This window comes from Phyllobates terribilis, unplaced genomic scaffold (genome assembly GCF_046119375.1).
Source record: "Phyllobates terribilis strain yellow unplaced genomic scaffold, ASM4611937v1 Scaffold_99__1_contigs__length_5935540, whole genome shotgun sequence".
Lineage (NCBI taxonomy): Eukaryota > Metazoa > Chordata > Amphibia > Anura > Dendrobatidae > Phyllobates > Phyllobates terribilis.
The window spans coordinates 5,275,190-5,294,599 of record NW_027362859.1 but is presented as its reverse complement, the minus strand read 5'-3'; the positions used below and the strand labels follow the sequence as shown (position 1 = coordinate 5,294,599).

Below are 19,410 nucleotides of genomic sequence, written 5' to 3'. Positions count from 1 at the left end.
CCCTGCTGGATCCTACGTAACTTAGACTCAGCAAGGGAGATCCGATCTGGGTCATCATATACGAGTCCCAGAGCAGCAAAAAACCTATCCACTGACTGGAGAGCCGGGGAGCCCGGGGGAAGAGAGAACGCCCAAGATTGTGGGTCCCCTTGTAGGAGCGAGATGACAATTCCCACCCTTTGTTCTTCACTCCCCGATGACCGAGGCCGCAGCCGAAAGTACAATTTGCATGCCTCCCGGAAAACAAAAAACTTGTCCCGCCCCCCAGTGAACCTGTCAGGGAGAGCTACTTTAGGTTCTGGTCCGGCTTGCTCCTGAGGATGCAAAACCTTGGACCTAACGTCCGCCAGCTCCATGGACAAACTCTGCAACTGCCGAGCTAGACCGGCTACTGGATCCATGGTAGCTGGAGAAAAACTAAGTGGGTCGGTGAAAATGTCACGCTGTCTCTGTATACTGGAGGTAGGGGGCCTAAGCTGACCCTAAGCTGGGGCCCTGACTAATCCCTCAACCTGGAGGTACTGTTAAAGGTACAGAGGTCCAGGCCGCCAGCGTAACCCCTACCTCCTGAGGATCCCTGCACCTAAGTAATCTAGTCCTGAGAAGGACCCCGATCACAACAAAAGAGGACAAGTAATAATATGCCCACACACAGTACTTAGACGAACGAGACAGTACAAGGGAAAAACCAAAACCACCTTGCATACAAAAACTACACAACTACAACAGAGGGAACACCAACGGGAAAGGAGATAAATGATAAAGCGAGGAAGGGAAAAAACACTCCAAATACACTTATCTCAGAAACTCCAAATACCACGATCCGCTCTGTAAGTCTGTATGAAATGCTTTCACCGACACTTCCCAAACAGACCAGCAGGCATTTGAAGGAGACTCACTACAGCAGCATTGATTGCAGCTGGGCGAGGCTGGACCTCGTCAAGCACAGAGAGAGAGAGAATTAACTCCCTCACTGCCGAAAACACAAAGCATCAAAAAGTCAGCTGCGAGAAGTCAGGCTGTGTAAACGTGACGATCTTCGTGGCGACACACCCGTGACAGCCTGTTGTCACTTGGCCGAGGCAGTGCTGCAGTGCTTCCAGCTTGTGACTGATGTGGTCATTTCGGAGATGGAGGCTGAGGAGGAGGAGGAGGCTGAGGAGCATGAGGTTCAGGAGCTGTAGACCGTGTGGGCAACCCTGATTGACCTAGGGCCTGCAATCCTTGGCGTCGGGAGGACGTGTTCCGTCCCAAGGTCCGACTGGGTCCCAGCTTCCACTATGTTAACCCAGTGTGCCATCAGCGAGATGTACCGTCCCTGCCCACAAGCACTTGTCCACGTGTCTGTGGTTAGGTGGATTTTACCGGTAACTGCGTTGTTGAGGGCACGGCTAATGTTTTGGGACACGTGCTTGTGTAATGCGGGGACGGCACACTGGGAGAAATAGTGGCGGCTGGGGACAGAGTACCGAGGGACGGCCGCCGCCATCAGGTTGCGGAATGCTTCTGTCTCCACAAGCCTAAAAGGCAACATTTCGAGCCAAGCAGTCGTGAATTGTGAGAATTTAGTAGTGTGACCTGTGGGACGTTGGCTGCATATTTGCGCTTGCATTCCAAGGACTGGAGTATGAACAACTGAACGCTGCGCTGGGACAAGGACATGGACGTGCTTCCTGATGCTGCTACTTGAGAGTGTGCAATGACAGGTGCAGGGCAGGAGGCATCTTTGCATGCATTATGGACAGGGGATTGACTTGCATGCACAACAGCAGAAGAAGCAATGGTGCCATCTGTAGACACTGTTCCTGGACCCTGGTGTTCGGCCCACAAAGTCGAGTATTTTGCTGCCATGTGCCTGATCATGCTGGTGGTGGTCAGGCTGGTCGTTTTGCCACCCCTGCTGATGCTGGTCTGGCTCATGATGAAAATGGCCTTTTTGGAGTTATCGGCAGAGTCTTTAAAAAACAACCAGACTCGGGAAGACCTAACAGTTGTAGTGGCAACTTCCTTCGTGTTGGTGTTACGGGAAACGGTAGCCTGCCTTCTGTCTGCGGCCACCACACTGCTTCTTCCTGCCTGTTGGGGTGCTCTGCCTCCCTCCCCCTGTGTGCTGCTGTCCTTGCTCTGCATGTCCTCCTGCCAGGTTGGGTCAGTTACTATATCATCCACCACCTCGTCTCCCACTTCTGCACCCTGGTACTATTCCTGACTTTCTGCCAATTGTGTCTCATCATCGTCCACCTCTTGTGACAGTTTCCCACCGTCGCCTTCGTGTGACCGTGGCTGCTCAAATATTTGGGCATCGCTACACGTGATCTCCTCTTGCCCCGCTTCAAGTGGACCGGGCGAGAGGCCCGAATCTATAAATGGAAACGTGAACAGCTCTTCAGATTGTCCAAGTGTGGGATCAGTTGTCTCTGGGTATTCGGCATGGTGGGAGGAAGGAGGATCAGGGTGAGGAATATGAGGTCCAGACTCATGGCTACTGAGACTTGACCGTGTGGAAGACAGGGTGGTGGTGGTGGTGGCTAAGTGACTGGAAGCATTATCCGCTATCCAACCAACAACCTTTTGACACTGATCTGGGTTCAATAGTGGTGTGCTGCGGTCCCCTAGAAATTGGGACAGGAAGGTCAGGCGAGAAGATGTGGGTGTTTGTTGTGGCACAATTTCGGCTTGCCCACGGCCTTGTCCTCGGCCTCTGCATGTACCATTACCATCACGTCTAGTTCCCCGTCCCTTGCCACGTGCCTTGCCCATTTTAAATGGAGGATAGTATCTTCCACGCTCACTACAAATGACTGAGTTTGAAGCGAAGTTATATGTGATCGGTGTGATGGAGAAAACAGAGTTTTAAATACCTGGCCTGTAGGTAAGTAGTGTGAACAGCAAACTGCTGTGAATTGCTTCACTGACACACTGAAAAAATGGAGGCCAGAAATGGCAGTATTTTCTGACAACGTATATGTGATCCGTGTGACGGAGAAAACACAGTTTTAAATAGCTGGATTTCTAGCGCTCTAATATGGAAAGGACCTGGCTGTATTCTGCAGTGCCAACAAGCAAATGGCGCCGAAAAACGGTGTTCTCTGGATTGCTTTATAAGCAAATAATGAGGATTAAGATCCAAAGAAAAGTATTCCTGGCCCCTGAGACCTGGGCCTTTGTATAGAAATATCTAACAGCAGCAGAAGGCAGAATTGGAATGGAGCCTCTTGTGCTATATGCACTGCAGTCTGCTATATACCCTGCCTGCCTATATACACTGCCTGCCTGATATCTCTGCAGATGGATTAGTCCTCAGAAGAACTGTTTGTTAGGATGGATATGTGTAATGTGCTGTTTTTCTCCCTACACTACCTAATGCACGATCAAATCTCTCCCTAACGCAGCAGCAGCTCTCCCTACACTGTCTGATCCGGAGTGACTGTGATGAGCATGGCGGCGCCAGGTCAGATATAGACCTGATGACGCTGTGCGGCCAGCCAATCACTGTAATGCCCACAACCCGCCCGACCAACCCGGAAATACTCGGTGAGCGCAGAACATCTCGAGCAGTGAGATACTCGGGCAAGCACCGAGCAGTAGCGAGCATGCTCACTCATCACTAGTTGTCATTAAGATTTAAAAAGAGAAAACACAGAAATGTGACAGTAAATGGCTTCACCCAACCAATAACCATGAGTGGAGAAAAAGTGTTTTTGTTATCATTCATTTTCTCTGAAACAAGGCCAAGAAAGGAAAAATTCTGCCGGGGTATGTAAACTTTTGAGAACTGTATATGCGCCAGCCCCAGTGTCTCCTATTCTAAATACTCCAGCCCCAGTGTCTCCTATTCTATATACTCCAGCTTCTTCTGTGATGTATATGCTCTAGCCCCAATGTATCCTGTGATGAATATACGCCAGCCCCAGTGTCTCCTATTCTATATACTCCAGCTCCAGTGTCTTCTGTGACGTAGCTAATATAGCCCTAATGTCTCTTATGCAGAGGCGTCGCATGATAAAGCAGTGAGACACAAGCTCCCTGCCCTATCACTATCTCTTTCATATGCCACAGATCGCCATAGGCCTGTGGTTAACGAGATGTCAGCATACTCACGCAGGTGGCTCGGTGACATCATTGCATCGCTCTGCTCTGCTGTCCCGCCATGGAAGAGGAGACAGAGGCCGTGATGTAGGGAATCAGGATTAAGTGAGAATAAACTTTATTTTTTTAAATGATCGGGCAGTGGAGCCATCCTACTATATATCTGGAGTAGTGGGTCCATCATACTACATATGGAGTAGTGGGGCCATTATACTATAAGTATGTGGGGCAGTGGGAACATCATAGTATATACAGGTGCATCTCACTAAATTAGAATATCTTCAAAAAGTTAATTTATTCCAGTTCTTCAATACTGTTTCAGTATGCTCCACAATCATGAGGAAGACTGCTGACTTGACAGATGTCCAGAAGGCAGTCATTGACACACTCCACAAGGTCCTAGAGTTCCAATTTTCATTTGGAAATCAAGGTCCCAGAGTCTGGAGGAAGAGTGGAGAGTCCACAATCCAAGCTGCTTGAGGTCTAGTGTGAAGGCTCCACAATCAGTGATGGTTTGGGGGGCCATGTCATCTGCTGGTGTAGGTCCACTGGGTTTTATCAAGACCAAAGTCAGCACAGCCGGCTACCAGGACATTTTACAGCACTTCATGCTTCCCTCTGCCGACAAGCTTTTTGGAGATGGAAATGTCATTCTCCAGCAGGATTTGGCCCCTGTCCACACGGCCAAAAGTACCAATACCTGGTTTACACATAACAGTATCACTGTGCTTGATTGGCAGCAAACTCGCCTGACCTTAACCCCATAGAGAATCTATTATAGAGAATCTATGGGGTATTGTCAAGAGAAAGATGAGAGACACCAGACCCAACAATGCAGATGAGCTGAAAGACAGCTTTTGTATTGAAGAACTGAAATAAATTAACTTTTTGATGATATTCTAATTTAGTGAGATGCACCTGTATATGGAGCAGTGGGACCATCATGCTATATATATGGAGGAGTGGGGGCATCCTACTAAATATAGAGCAGTGTGTGTGTGTCACCCCAGGCCTGGATGCCACAAACAATAATCTGTTTCTGAAAGCAGGAGGGAGGTCCCCTGGTTAGGGACAATTAGCGCACAGCACCTCCTGTCCCAGGCCAGCAGGGGGAGCTGGCTGCCCCTATAAAAGCTGGAACTGGGGGCAGGGTTAGAGAAAACTGGACGACCTAGCTCAGGAGTGAGACTAGTCCCAGAGAAGGAGGGACAGTTCAGCTGTAGCTGAGGAGTCCGTGAGGCAGAGGAGAAACTGCAAGCCAGGGACAGAGGCGACGAGAGCCGGTCCTGGCAGAGAACCAATCTACCGGACATTGGGGTCCGAGGCTGTCAGGGTTACAAGCCCAGCAGCAGAGAACCAACCTGCGAGGGATTTCAGGTCCCTTGGCCTAAGAAGCCTGGAGGCTCCGCCACACAGAGGGACCAGTACATCGAGGAGCAAGCAACAGGTACCCAAGGCCTGAGTCGCAAGCCATACAGGAGAGAAGTACACGGCCAGTTCAGGGACGTGGGCTATTACACCACGAAAAGGGGGATAGTCAGAAAGAGCATAGAGAGAACGATAGGCCTACACACTCACCCTGACCAGTGGGGCTCGCCCGAATGCTCTCAGACACCCAGGTCCATTCCTAACCGGTACTGTTGGGTCATTAATAATATCTATAATAAAACCCTGAACTGTTTGAAGCGGACTCTGAACTCTTACTATTGCGACCTGCACTATCACCCCAAACATCCACCTACACTGCCCTGAGGCTACACTCTTCCCGTGGGGAGTTATCCTACCCCTGTGCTGCACACCAACACCAGCCTCAGCGGTCTGCCTTGCAGCGGCGGTTATCTCCAACCGTAATCCACGGGTGGCGTAGTCGGACATTCAAAACACTGATAAATAGACTGCCACCATTTGGTCTGACCACCCTGAGCCACGGGATCGGGTTGCCACTACTACCCCCATCAGCACCGTACACTAGAAGGCCCGGTTCCGGGTACCCCATGGCCCAGGGGGCGAGTCAGCTTTGGCATAGTCGGCAGAATTGTGACCAACCCGCCACAAACGGGTATTGCGTGCCTGGAAAAGACTCTATACATATCTGAGTGAAGTTTCCCGCCATTCGGGGCCATTTCCCGCCAATCGGAGCCGTTTCCCGCCATCGGGCGCCATCTTCGGGACGCCGCGCGGGAAGAAGAGGGGCGTGGATGTCCAAAAACGCGCGAGACCTGAAGCCCCGCCCTACGCTGAGACGCTGCGCAAGGTCCTGGAAGGAGATCCAGCGGATGCCGACGTCATCACCGAGCAACGCAAGGTCCTCGCCCAGAGCATCGCGAGCGGAGCCGCGGCCTACAGAAGAGGATCGCCAGAAGGTAGGCCACGGTTAACTAGGGGGGAGGAAGATGTCGGACGCGGAGGGACCCTCTACCACCAGCGTAGCCGCTGCAGCTGTGATGCCGTTTTCCATGCCCTATATTCATAGGCGGATTATAATGAGGGCAATCCGGGCGACCGCCCAGGGCCCCGAGCCTGCAGGGGGCCCGCGGCTCCAGGCGGGGTGTCTAATGCCGGATTGCCCTCATTATATGTGCAGGCCGCCGCGGCACATAGCGGTAGCAGTGGCGGGAGGGGGGGGCCCGGACTGCTCCCCTAGCAGCGGCCGCCGCTACTTCTTCATCGGCCGGGCCAGCACTGCAGCAGTTAACTTCCCTGTGCTGGCCCGGCCGCGTCACTGCTAGGAGACACGGCCCTGTGCGCGGCTGTGTCTCCTAGCTGTGACGTCATGCAGTGCGCCCCGGCCTGCAGTGCTGCACCGGAAAAGAGAGAGAGCAGGCAGGAGGAATTGAGCCGGGGGATGGTGAGTGTGTGTGTGTGTGGTCAGATGTGTGTGTGGGCAGGTGTGTGTGTGTTTGTGGGCAGGTGTCTGTGGGGGAAGGTGTCTGTGTGGGCAGGTGTGTGTGTGTGTGTGTATATATGTGTGTGTGTATATGTGTGTGTGTGTGTGTGTGTGGCGGGGGGGGGGTGCAGAAATTCAATGAACAACTCAGGTAGCTAACAACTTTTATCTTGTATTTCTCTGCAGGATGTTTTGCTGATCTAACCATGGCCTCTACATCTCGCAGAAGACAGTGCTCAAATGATCCAAATATTTTTTGTTACATCTGTGGAAACTTTACTGTGAAGACTCAGAGGCGCACCATTACTGACTTTGTTAAGAGGGTGTATTTTGGGAACTTCAAAGTAAAACTTGGAGACCAAGACAAGCATTGGGCTCCTCACAAAGTGTGTAAAACCTGTATTGAGAGCTTGAGATCATGGTCTCAAGGAAAGAATGCTAAACTTCAGTTTGGAGTTCCTATGGTTTGGAGAGAACCAAGCAATCATTTAGAAGACTGCTATTTCTGCCTTGTTGATGTAAAAGGTTTCAATAAGAAAAACAAGCAATATTTGCAATACCCAAGTATGTCTTCAGCTATTCGACCAGTTGCCCATAGTGAAGACATACTTGTTCCAAAATTTACTGCGCTTCCAGAAAACGTTGACACAGATCTCTCCTGACATTGTTATACTGATGAAGAAGACAGTCCAGATATTTTTCAGCCATGTGATGAAGATTGTGACAAACCAATTCTGTTTACTCAGTCTGCTTTGAATGATCTGGTTAGAGATCTTTATCTACCAAAAGAGTCTGCTGAACTATTGGCTTCAAGACTACAGGAGAATCGAATGTTGAAACCTGGTACAAGTGTCTCATTTTATCGCAACAGGGAAGCAGAACTGCGGAAGTCCTTCCATTCAGATGGCCAGCTTGTCTATTGTACTGATGTTGAAGGGCTACTTCTCTTTATGGGACTTCCAGCATATGATTCAAGGGATTGGAGGCTTTTTATTGATAGTTCCAAAAGAAGTTTAAAATGTGTTCTGTTACACAATGGAAATAAGTATGGCTCTGTACCAATAGGTCATTCTGTAAAACGTAAAGAAGAATATAAAAACATCAAGATTATTCTAGAAAGGTTACAATATAATGTTCATGGGTGGTTAATTTGTGTTGATTTGGAAATGGTTAACTTTCTTTTGGGTCTGCAAGGAGGGTACACAAAACACCCTTGTTTTTTTGTGCTACTGGGACAGTAGAGCTACAGCAGAGCATTGGGTGAAAACTGAATGGCCTCAGCGACAGAGTTTGGCATCTGGCGATAAGCATGTCATCCATGATCCTCTAGTGGATAGGAAGAACATTGTCTTTCCTCCCTTGCACATAAAACTTGGATTGATGAAGCAGTTTGTCAAAGCTCTCAATCACAGTGGAGAATGCTTTAACTATATACGTTCAAGTTTTCCTGGTCTTAGTGAAGAGAAGAAAAAGGCTGGAATATTTGATGGACCTCAAATAAGAACACTTATGAGAGACCCAAATTTTATCACATCAATGAATGAGACAGAAGAAAGAGCTTGGAACGCATTTTGTAATGTGGTGCAGAATTTTCTAGGGAATAAGAAAGCAGACAACTATGAAGAGATTGTGGAAGAGCTACTAATGAGTCTGCGAAATCTTGGATGTAGAATGAGTATCAAGATTCACTATTTACACAGCCATTTGGACTTTTTTCCAGAGAAGCTTGGGGATGTGAGCGAGGAACAAGGTGAGCGTTTTCATCAGGACATTAAAACAATGGAAGAACGGTATCAAGGCCGGTGGGACTCACATATGATGGCTGACTATTGCTGGAGCTTGATGAGAGACAACCCAGAAGCTGTACATCACAGATCAGCCAAGATAGAAAGTTCAAATAACTGCCATTTGTCATTCATCTGTGTGCCATATATATGTGTTTTTATATTTTGTAGCTTCATTCTGTAAGTATATTTGATTTGCTGTACATAGACTTTGTAATCTTTGTTATTCCTTGATTAAAAATATACAAAATGTAGTACCAAAAATCACGTGTTTTTATCAAAAAACATTCAATAGTAATTTTCATCAAAAATTGAAAATATCTCGAAATCCTGATGTGATAGCCAAAAACGGAGTTCGTATTCGTAATCAGCAGCCAAAATTGACTTAAAATAGGTTTTAAAACCTTTTGCCAGAAAAACTGCGTTGACCAGTGAATCAGTTATTTTTTTTATTACATTTTTTAAAGGGAAATTACAATAAAATGTCCCCAATCCCTTTTTCCCTTCTCCCATTCCATAATGCTGGGGTAAGATTATCTCTACAGAGACCCCTGTACAGGAATATTAGGGCTCCAGCGACATCACATCTATTATACAGAGAATAGCGCTATCTCCATAGCTCTGTACACAAGGACATAGAGATCAGACAAGGTCCTCATATTCAGGCAGCTTCTATTCTACTCCAACCCTCTTTATAAGAACAAGATCAGAGTCTCATTATACCGAGCAGAGAAGCTCCAGGGACAAAGACCCCGTCTGCTCCTAACACGCTGGGGGGTCCGGAGTATCCAGCCACGGGGCCCGGATTCTCTCATTTGTGGCCCCAGCGTTTCTTGTAGAATAAATCCCTTTCTCATCCAGTCCTGTAGTAATGACTTTGTTATCAGGTTTTGTAGGAGGGTTCGTCTGACTCCATCTTATGTTATCAATATCTGTGCGAGAAACAAGAGACGTCCGAGCGCAGTTTTACCGAGTGTCCAGTGTCAGTTCTTCTACATCTGATAAAGAGCCACGGTGTCTCCCACCGAACCTAGGAGTATACAGCTGTATACAGCGTACACACACGGCTCCGCTCCATACACACGGCTCCGCTCCATACATACCCGGCTCTGTACACACACGACTCTGTACACACACGGCTCCGCTCCGTACACACACGGCTCCGCTCCGTACACCTCGTACACACACGACTCCATATACACACGGCTCAGTACACACGCGGCTCCGCTCCGTACGCCTCGTACACACGCGGCTCCGCTCCGTACGCCTCGTACACACACGGCTCTGCTCCGTACGCCTCGTACACACACGGCTCTGCTACATCCACACTGTAAACCCCTCCTGACCCCACACATAAACTTCAGCTCATCCAGCACCATGACAACCAGCACAGCAGAGTCCTGCATCCACTGAGGCCCCTGATCATGTGACCCCTGACTCCTCCCCTCCTGTGACCTCATCACAGCTCCTGTGCGCACAGAGCAGCCATATATGTGGTGGCGGCTCTGCAGGTGGAGGTATGTGGAGACCCCATTACTGGGCGCAGGGGGCATTAACCCCTTCAGCACGGAGACTCTTTTGGGGTCTTGTGTTGCCCCTTTATAAGAATCATAAGGTTTTTGTTCTGTTTCCTGTAATAGATACATACGACCCAACTATAGAGACAGGAAGGGAGGAAACGTATTGTTCTCATAGTACAGGACCCCTTTACTGGCCCCACAGTGTAATGCCCCCATTATGCCCCTTATGCAGTATGTATGATGCCCCCACAGTGTAATGCCCCCATTATGCCCCTTATGCAGGATGTATGATGCCCCCCACAGTGTAATGCCCCTATTATGCCCCTTATGCTGGATGTATGATGCCCCCACAGTGTAATGCCCCCATTATGCCCCTTATGCAGGATGTATGATGCCCCCACACAGTGTAATGCCCCCATTATGCCCCTTATGCAGGATAGAGCCTAGAGAAAATGGAGTAGAGGACACCCAAACAATCAGAAACAAGGAAAAACTTATTTCAATTTAAAAACACTTTTATTAGATAGAAAAATTAAAAGAGTTTCCTTTTCAATATATATATGTGACACTAATAGAAAGAGGTCATACAGGGTAAGAGAAACACACATAGCAGTTACGGCAACTCGTTTGTGGGTCCCCCGGGAGAATAATGCAAAAAAACCCTGTCAAAGGGTACAAGATAGCATAGTGTGTATGCAATGTATACCATTATAGGGCGTAAGTAAGAGTTCAGAGTCAAAAAACAGGAGAAAAATGGCCACCACTCAGATAAGAGAAATAATGGCCAGGATACAGAGACAATGCATAGTATAGGACTCACCCATGGGGACTAGGGTAACCACGTGGCCGTACTGCAGCCCCGACGCGCGTTTCGCGTGGCTTCCTCGGGGGGCTGTGGTTGTGGATGGGGTGGGCACCTTTAAATATACCTCAGGATGCAGCGCTGATTAGTGCAGCGCATGTGGAGCGACAACATCCCCCCATACCGCGTCACGTCCGGCCAATTTCCCGGGGAAGCGCGGGCAGCGACATACTAAAATGACGTCACCGCCCACACCTCCCACGTACGGAAGCCCGACGGGACGCGGCCAAGGGAGGGCGGCGCTGCACATGCGCGGCTCAGCCGCCGCCATGGCGGGTGAGGGCAAAGAAAAGGGCAAAAAACATACATTGTTGCGAGTTGGATATGGGACAAGATATGGACACGGTGAGTGTCCCATTCATGCCTAAACAGCACAATAATATCACCATAAGTATGCATCAGTGTGAATAAAACAGGGAGCATATTTGCCCATACATAGTGCAGCAGTGGTTATCACATTTACACAGAACGACAGGGACAGGCAAGTTTAAATGTATAGTGTAGTATATATTGCCAAATTGAAGGCATGTGGAGAGTCCAGTAGTTGCACAGTTGTCACCATTCACGGGAATCGTGTCATCAAGAGCCGGGGTGCATGATAAGTAACAATAAATTGGCTCCTAAAAATTATTTGTAACGATGAATATTCATAAGCACTATAGGTGCCCATCCCACATTCGTCCGAAACTCATCCTAAATAGTGCGGAGGTATAGATGGTGGTGCCTAAATATGAAGAAATGATAAAGAGAACAGAAAAATAAATAAAAAAATAGAAACATATATAATACTAAAATGAAAATCCACATTTAAAAACGAAGGAGAGGAGAACTCACAAGAATGAAGAGAAACTGTTGTATTCATTGAGACCGCCAGGGGTCACCGTATCCAAAATCGCAATCCAGCGGCACTCCAACTGCGCCAAGATGCGTTTGTAATCGCCTCCCCTAGTACCCAAATGTACCATATCGATACCAATAAACTTAAGGAGGGAGGGGTCGCAGTTATGGCGCAGTCTGAAGTGCCGCGGGACAGTCTTAAGTGTTGACACATCCAACACATCCTTTGCGGCCACCACATCCCTAACGTGTTCCCTAACACGAACCCGGAATTCACGAGACGTGAGTCCCACATAGTTCAAATTACATGGACAAGTGGCCATATAAATATCGTGTGTAGAACTGCAAGAGATGTGATGGGTGATTTTAAATTCCCTGCCATGATTGGTGGAAAAAGATTTAGCCCTAGTGATATTACGACAGGCCATGCATGATCCACAAGGATAACATCCCCATCGCGATTTAGTTATCCCAAATGGGGTTGGCGTAGGGACCACATAGTGGCTCCTGACTAGTGAGTCCTTCAAACTTTTTCCTCTTCTGGCTGTCATTAAAGGTCTGTCAGGTAGGATCCTGCCAAGCACCGGTTCCGTTTTGAGGATGGACCAGTGCTTCTCAAGGATCCCCCGAATGGTCTGCCAGTGGCTGTTATACGTTGATATAAATCTTAATGGAGGATCTCTTTCATACGATCTACCAACACTAGTCAAGAGGAGATCACGTGGGGTCCCCTTATCACGTCTGTAGCCTCTCTTAATGCTCTGTGCACTGTAGCCCCGTTCCTGAAATCTTTGGCGCAGGTCCCGAGACTGAGACTCAAACGCCATATCGGTAGAACAAATGCGTTTGGTTCTAAGATACTGTCCAACAGGAATGGCCCGAATAGTAGCCGGTGTATGGGCTGATGTTGCATGCAAAAGTGCATTGACCGATGTTTTCTTACGAAACACGTCGGTCTGAAGTAAGCCATCCTGCTGGACAGTAATACCGATATCCAAAAAGTCTATGTGGGTAGAGTTCCATGTATACGTAAGTCTGATGTTCATTTGATTAATATTAAGAAAAGTAATGAAGTTGTGAAGCTCAGCCTCGGAACCCTGCCAAATAATAAAAATGTCGTCTATGTATCTATACCAGCACTGCGCATGGGAGGCGGCGCACGCGCCATCGCCGAGAACCTCCCTCTCCCAAAAACCGAGAAAGAGGTTGGCGTAAGATGGCGCACATGCCGCACCCATCGCAGTGCCACGTTTCTGAAGAAAAAAACGGTCTTTTAATGTGAAAAAGTTGTGGGTAAGTATGAATTCCAGTAGTTCGAGGACCAGTGCACGAAGTGAGGCATCCAGACTGCTAGTCTCAAGAAAAAAACTTACTGCACGCAATCCATCTGTGTGGCCAATGCTGGTATATAATGATTCAACGTCAACAGCCACCAGCAGACTACCCGGATCAAGATATACACCATCAATTTTACCGAGGACATCTCCAGTGTCCCTGACATAGGAGGGCAACGTCTCCACAAGTGGATGTAAATAATGCTCAATAAATTTACAGATAGGGTCACATAGCCCTCCAATGCCAGAGACAATGGGACGTCCCGGTGGGTCCAAGAGATTTTTATGAACCTTAGGGAGTAGGTAGAACGTGGGAACTATTGGGTGTTTGGTACAAAGGCCATCAAAAACTTTTTTAGGGATAATGCCCTGTTCATATGCCCGCTCCAAAATGTCGAGAAGGTCGGCACTGAAGGATATCATGGGATTATTAGGTAAAGTATCATAGGACGCACGGTCCCTAAGGAGTTTGAAGGCCTCCTTTTCATACTTCACAACCGGCCACATCACAACATTTCTCCCCTTGTCCGCAGGTTTAAAAACTACATCTTTAAAAGATTGTAGTTCTTTCAAAGCTTCTTTCTGTTGGATTGTAAGGTTGTGGTGTTTGGGTCCACCCGATAGGGCCCTAAGGTCCCTACTAACCAATTTATTAAATATCTCCACCTGTGGGCAGAGGGAGAAGGGGGGAAATGTGGTAGATCTGGCCAGAATAGAACACGGGAAAGTACCTGTGTTAACGGAGTTGCCCTCTCCCTCTAGCTCTTCCAGAGCCGATAGAGCCTCTCTCTCCAGGGTCGTGTCAGGATTCATATCAAACGTTGGTTTCATGTGTAATCTACGTAGAATTACTTTTCTAAGGAAAAGCTGTAAGTCCTTCAATACTGTGAAGAAATTATAACCGTTAGTCGGAACAAAAGTCAATCCCAAAGAGAGTACTTCAATCTGGCAGTCAGAAAGAGTGTGTGTGGACAAATTAATTACCTCTAATTTATTTGGTTTTGATTTTTTCTCCAGAGAGTGGGGGGGTGTCAATTTACGTTTTGAGTAGGTTTTACCCCTTAATTGTCCATGCTGTTTGTCATTCACAAATTTAGTGCCACCGACATTGGATTGATTACTTGTGGAGGTCCCTTCATCCATAGAGGATAATGATGACACTGAGCTCCACCGATTCTCCCATGTTTGTCTATTGGGGCCCTTGTGTCCTCTCCACTTGTAGACCCGTTTGGAATTAAAATCAGAGAGATCCCTCTGATATTTTTTGGTTTTGGTAGCCACTATTTCCTTTTCCCACTTCACAAAATCAGAATCCAAATCAGTATTGAATTTATTCCATCCCTCAGGGGTCAATTTAGTAGATATCAAATTTTGGAGACGATCAATCTCTGTCTCAATAATTTGTAAAGAAGACTCATTAGATTTGATCAAAAGCTCCATAAAGCCCTTGGAGCATACCGAGGACAGTTTTTCCCATTGGGTCTTTAGTGCATCATCATCAAAGTTATGTGCTGGAAAAACCTGGATCCGTAGACCCCTGGGGATCAGTCCCCTAATGATGTAGCGCTCAAGAAACGCTTTGTTCCACCAAAGGCGGATTTTTTTGTTATACAGGGTTCTCAATTCATCAAGTAAGTCCTCATTCTCCCTCGTATTTAAAACCACGGTGGTTTCCTCCCCGAAGACCTTATTAAGTTGCGTGAGCCACGTCTGCTCACGTATTTTGTGATCCATCTGTTCAGATCCACACGCTGTGAAAAGACACAGTATCAGCAAATGACAAAAAATCCTGAGGTATATTTAAAGGTGCCCACCCCATCCACAACCACAGCCCCCCGAGGAAGCCACGCGAAACGCGCGTCGGGGCTGCAGTACGGCCACGTGGTTACCCTAGTCCCCATGGGTGAGTCCTATACTATGCATTGTCTCTGTATCCTGGCCATTATTTCTCTTATCTGAGTGGTGGCCATTTTTCTCCTGTTTTTTGACTCTGAACTCTTACTTACGCCCTATAATGGTATACATTGCATACACACTATGCTATCTTGTACCCTTTGACGGAGTTTTTTTGCATTATTCTCCCGGGGGACCCACAAACGAGTTGCCGTAACTGCTATGTGTGTTTCTCTTACCCTGTATGACCTCTTTCTATTAGTGTCACATATATATATATTGAAAAGGAAACTCTTTTAATTTTTCTATCTAATAAAAGTGTTTTTAAATTGAAATAAGTTTTTCCTTGTTTCTGATTGTTTGGGTGTCCTACTCCATTTTCTCTAGGCTCTATGTTCGATTAAGGAGTACCCTGTTTATTGTACTATGCATCATGGTGTTTGATCCAATTTTTTGCCCTTATGCAGGATGTATGATGCCCCCACAGTGTAATGCCCCCATTATGCCCCTTATACAGGATGTATGATGCCCCCACACAGTGTAATGCCCCCATTATGCCCCTTATGCAGGATGTATGATGCTCCCACACAGTGTAATGCCCCCATTATGCCCCTCATGTAGGATGTATGATCCCCCCACACAGTGTAATGCCCCCATTATGCTTCTTATGTATTATGTATGATGCCCCCATTATGCCCCTCACAATGTGATGCCCCCATTATGCCCCTTATGCAGTATGTATGATTCCCCCCACACAGTGTAATGCCACCATTATGCCCCTCACACAGTGTGATGCCTCCATTATGCCCCTTATACAGTACTAGATGGTGGCCCGATTCTAATGCATCGGGTATTCTAGAATAGGTATGCGGTCGACCGGGCGCAGTCAGCAGAGCTGTGTTTAAATTTTGAGCCAAAATCGCTGATTGGTCGAGGCCGGCAACCGTGACCAATCAACAAAGCGGTGTTAAAATTTGGCGCCTATATCGCTGATTGGTCGAGGCCGGCGGCCGCGACTAATCAGGAGAGCGGGATTTAAATTTGGTGCCAATAATGCTGATTGGTCGCGGCCAGTAAACGTGACCAATGAGCAGAGCGGTATTTAAATTTGGCGCCAATTATGGTGATTGGTCTCGGCCGAGACCAATTAGCACAGCGGTGTTTAAATTTGGCACTAATAATGCTGATTATTCGAGACCGGTAACCACGACCAATCAGCAGAGCGGTGTTTAAATTTGGCGCCAATTTCGCTGCTTGGTCGCAGCCGGCCACCTCGACCAATCATCGAAGCGGTGTTTAAATTTGGCACCAATATGGCTGATTGGTCGCAACCACCGGCCGTGACCAATCAGCAGAGCGGTGTTTAAATTTTGCGCCAATACTGCTGATTGATCTCGGCCGGCGTCCTCGACCAATCAGCAGAGCGTTGCTTAAATTTGGCGCCAAAATCGCTGATTGGTCGAGGCCGCCGTCCGCGACCAATCAGCAATTTTGGCACAAAATTTAAACAACGCTCTGCTGATTGATCGCGTCCGTCAGCCGCGACTAATCCGCGATTTTGGGGCCAAATTTAAACCCCGCTCTGCATCGCTCTGCTGATTGGTCGAGGCCGGCGGCCGCGACCAATCAGCAGAGCGGGGTTTAAATTGGGCGCCAATAATGCTGATGGGTCGCGGCCGGCGACCGCGACCAATCAGCAGAGCGTTGTTTAAATTTGGCACAAAAAACGCAGATTGGTCACGGCCGGTGGTTGCGACCGATCAGCAGAGTGAGGTTTAAATTTGGCACCAATACTGCTGATTGATCTCGGCCAGCGACCGCGATCGATCAGCAGAGCGGTGTTTAAATTTGGCGCCAAAATCGCTGATTGGTCGCAGCTGGAGTCCGCGACCGATCAGCAGAGCGTTGTTTAAATTTGGGGCCAATCTCACTGATTGGACGCGTCTGGCGTCCGCGACCAATCAGCAGAGCGTTGTTTACATTTTGCACCAATACTGCTGATTGATCTCGGCCAGCGACCACAATCAATCAGCAGAGCGGTGTTTAAATTTGGCGCCAAAATCGCTGATTGGTCACAGCTGGAGTCCACGACCAATCAGCAGAGCGTTGTTTAAATTTGGCGCCAATCTCGCTAATTGGTCGCGGATGGTGTCCGCGACCAATCAGCAGAGCGTTGTTTAAATTTTGCGCCAAGCTCGCAGCAGAAGTGTTTAAATGTGGCAGTAAGATCGGTGATTGGTCGCGGCCGCTATTTAAATGTAGCGCCCAAATCGGTGATTGGTCGCGGGCAGCGGCCGCGACCAATCAGCAGAGCGGTGTTTAACTTTAGCGCCAAGATCCCTGATTGGTCGCGCTCTCCGCACGCGACCAATCCGCGAATCGTATTGGTGAGGAGCAGGGAGCGGAATCGTATTAGTGAGGACCGGGGAGCGCCGCTGCCTGTGCGGGTACTTCCGCTGCGAGAACCCGGGACATGAGCGGGCGCTCAGAGCAGAAGTATCCCGACCCGCAGCGCCGCTCCCCGGTACTCTCTTCACACCCTAGCCGCTGATGTCCCCACAGTATCCTCATGGTGTTACAAAGGTCCGGACATTTGTTTTAAAAATCGGTGATTGGTCGCTGACGCTACCCGCGACCAATCACCGATTTGGGCGCCAAATTTAAATATCGGCCGCGACCAATCAGCACAGCGGTGTTTAAATGTGGAGCCAAGATCGGTGATTGGTCGCGGACGATATTTCAATTTAGCGCCCAAATCGGTGATTGGTCGCGGGCCAAGACAGCGACCAATCACCGATTTGTGCGGCAGATTTAAATAGCGGCCGCGACCAATTGGATGTCAGCGCCGCTCCCCGGTCCTCCCTTCACACCCTAGCCGCCTGGATGTCAGCGGCGCTGCCTGTGCGGATACTTCCACTCCGAGAACCCGGGACATGAGCGAGCGCTCGGAGCAGAAGTATCCCGACCCGCAGCGCCGCTCCCCGGTCCTCCCTTCACGCCCTAGCCGATGATGTCCCCACAGTATCCGCATGGTGTTACAAAGGTCCGGACATTTGTGTTAAAAATCGGTGATTGGTCGCAGGCGCTGCCCGCGACCAATCACCGATTTGGGCGCTAAATTTAAATATCGGCCGCAACCAATCGCTGATCTTGGCTCCAGATTTAAACACCGCTGTAATGATTGGTCGCAGACGCTATTTAAATCATTACAGCGGTGTTTAAATCTGGAGCCAAGATCGGTGATTGGTCGCGGCCGATATTTAAATTTGGCGCCCAAATCGGTGATTGGTCGCAGGCAGCGCCCGCGACCAATCACCAAGTTTTAACACAAATGTCCGGACCTTTGTAACACCATGCGGATACTGTGGGGACATCAGCGGCTAGGGTGTGAAGGGAGGACCGGGGAGCGACGCTGCGGGTCGGGATACTTCTGCTCCGAGCGCCCGCTCATGCCCCGGGTTCTCGGAGCGGAAGTATCCGCACGGGCAGCTGCGCTGACATCCATGCGGCTAGGGTGTGAAGGGAGGATCGGGGAGCGGCGCTGACATCCAATTGGTCGCGGCCGCTATTTAAATCTGCCGCACAAATCGGTGATTGGTCCCTGTCTTGGCCCGCGACCAATCACCGATTTGGGCGCTAAATTTAAATATCGGCCGCGACCAATCACCGATCTTGGCTTCACATTTAAACACCGCTGTGCTGATTGGTCGCGGCCGATATTTAAATTTGGCGCCCAAATCGGTGATTGGTCGCGGCCGATATTTAAAGTTAAGCACCCCTGTGCTGATTGGTCGCCGACGCTGCCCGCGACCAATCACCGATCTTGGCTCCACATTTAAACACCGCTGTGCTGATTGGTTGCGGCCGATATTTAAATTTGGCGCCCAAATCGGTGATTGGTCACGGGCAGCGTCGGCGACCAATCTGCACAGCGGTGCTTAACTCAGTGATTGGTCGGGTCCGAAGACCGCGACCAATCATCGAATCGTCTTGGTGAGGACCGGGGAGCGGCGCTGCCTGTGCGGCTACTTACGCTGCAAGAACCCGGGACATAGCGGGCGCTCGCAGCAGAAGTATCCTGACCCGCAGCGGCGGGTCAGCGGCGCCGGCGGTCCTTCTGCTGCTACCGGCCGGGAGATGAGCGCCTCGCGGCGCTCATCTCCCGGCTGCATCTCCGTCCCGCAGATGGGTCCAGCGGTCGGGT

General features: G+C 49.0%; 1 protein-coding gene across 1 annotated transcript in view; it reads left to right on the top strand.

Moving 5' to 3' along the window:
- The first annotated feature begins 10,190 nt into the window (after nt 1-10,190).
- The window catches only part of LOC141198716 (uncharacterized), a 105,446-nt gene continuing 96,226 nt past the window's right edge, over nt 10,191-19,410 (top strand). Inside the window, exon 1 of the mRNA XM_073663134.1 lies at nt 10,191-10,277. The gene's annotated coding sequence lies outside the window, so the exon portion shown is untranslated. The remainder of the gene's footprint in view (nt 10,278-19,410) is intronic.